This window comes from Stenella coeruleoalba, assembly GCF_951394435.1.
Source record: "Stenella coeruleoalba genome assembly, chromosome: 2".
Taxonomy (NCBI): Eukaryota; Metazoa; Chordata; class Mammalia; order Artiodactyla; family Delphinidae; genus Stenella; species Stenella coeruleoalba.
In genome coordinates, this window is record NC_137147.1 from 156859334 (window position 1) to 156861599 (window position 2266).

Genomic DNA, 2266 nt, shown 5'->3' on the forward strand with positions numbered 1-2266 from the left:
ACCTTGAATGTGAAAAAGCAGACGTAAACACTGAGACAGTTTCCCGGAGGACACTGGGAAGGTATTGTGGTGGGTGGGGTTACAGGGCTCTTGGATTCACCAAGACTCTGGGAAAATAAGTAGGGGACTCAGTTAATCAGCCCATGTTATATTTGCAAAAAGACCTTCTCCAAGGTTATCTTAAAACTGTCAGGGCTTCCCTGGTGGCGCAGTGGTTGGGAGTCCGCCTGCCGATGCAGGGGACACGGGTTCGTGCCCCGGTCCAGGAAGATCTCACATGCCGTGGAGCAGCTGGGCCCGTGAGCCATGGCCGCTGAGCCTGGGCATCCAGAGCCTGTGCTCTGCAACGGGAGAGGCCGCAGCAGTGAGAGGCCCGCGTACCGCAAAAAAAAAAAAAAAACCTGTCAAAAGTCAACAACAAAGAAAATGGCAGCCAGGGAACAAAGGATGGTAACCTACAAAGGAACCTCCATTAGGCTATCAGCAGATTTCTCAACAGAAACTTAATAGGCTGGGGGGAAGGGAGAAGGGTGGAATGACATTTTCAAAATACTGGAAGATAAAAACTGTCAGCCAAGAATACCCAGCAAAGTTCTCATTCAAATATGAAGGCAAAATAAAGATTTTCCCAGACAAACAAAAGTTGAGGACGTTCATCAAATTTTCCTGCTTTACAAGAAATGTCAAAAGGAGCTCTTGTACCAGAAACAAAAAGGCAAAACTTTGAGCAAGGTGATAGACAGAGTTAATCAGAAAGTTTAAACTCTATATCAGAATAGGTTTTTAAAAAATGCTTTATTATAGCATAAAGGTTAAAAGGGGGAAAAAGCAGAAAAAATAACTATAGCTACTTCAATTTGGTAACAAACTCACAACATAAAAGGGATAATTTGAGGCAAGAAAAACATAAAAGGGAAGTGGAAAAGAACAGAACTTGTATAGGCAAATGAAAATAGATGCTATCAGCAGGAAAAGGACTATTTTATCTATGAGATGTATGCAAACCTCGTGGTAACCACAAAACATAAACCCAGAGCAGAGACATGAAACATTTAAAAAAAAAAGAAAGAAACTGAAAAACACCATAGAAAACCACCAAACCAAAATGGGAGACAGAACACAAGAAAAAAGAAATAATGGAGATATAGAGCAATGAGAAAACAAAAGATAACATGGCATTACTAAGTCCTCATCTACCAATAATCACCCTAAATGTAAATGGATTGAATTCACCAATCAAAAGACACACAGTGGCTGGCTGGATTAAAAACCAGACCCATCTATATGCTACCTCCCGGAGACTCACCTCAGCTCTAAAAACAAACACAGGCTAAAAGTGAAGGGTTGGAAAATGATACTCCAAGCAAATAGCGGCCAAAAGAAAGCAGGTGTAGCCACACTCATATCAGAGGAAATAGACCTCAAGCTTAAAAAGGTAACAAGAGACAAAGACGGACATTATATAATGATAAAGGGAACAATTCATCACAAAGACATAACAGTGATTAATATATATGCACCCAACATAGGAGCAACAAAACACATAAATTATTAACAGACCTAAAGGGAGGAATTGATGGCAGCACAATAATAGCTAACACCTCACTTATGTCATTGAATAGGTCATCCAGACATAAAGTCAACAAGGAAACAGAGGCCTTAAATTAAACATAAGACCAGATGGATTTGATAAATTTGTACAGAACATTCCATCCAAATGCAGCAGAATACACATTCTTCTCAAGTGCACATGGGACTTTCTCAAAGACAGACCATATGTTGGGACACAAAATAAATTTCAATAAATTTAAGAAGATTGAAATCATATCAAACATCTTTTCTGATAACTATGGTCTGAAGCTAGAAATCAGCTACAACAAGAAAGCTAGAAAAATCACAAATATGTGGAGACTGAACAACATGCTAGTAAACAAGTTTTGATTTCTTCTTTTCAATGAAATCAAAAATTACCTGAAGACAAATGAAAATGAGAATACAGTGTACCAAAATCTATGGGATGCAGCAAAAGTGGTAACAGGAGGGAAGTTTATGGCAATACAGATCCACCTCAAGAAATGAGAAAAATCTCAAATAAACAAACTAAACTTATACCTAAAGGAACTAAAAAACTAGAACAAATGAAGCCCAAAGTCAGTAGAAGGAAGAAAATAAAAATCAGAGCTAAGTGAAATACAGACTAAAAAGACAATAGAAATATCAGTGACTAAGAGCTAGTTCTTTGGAAAGATAAACAAAATTGACAAGC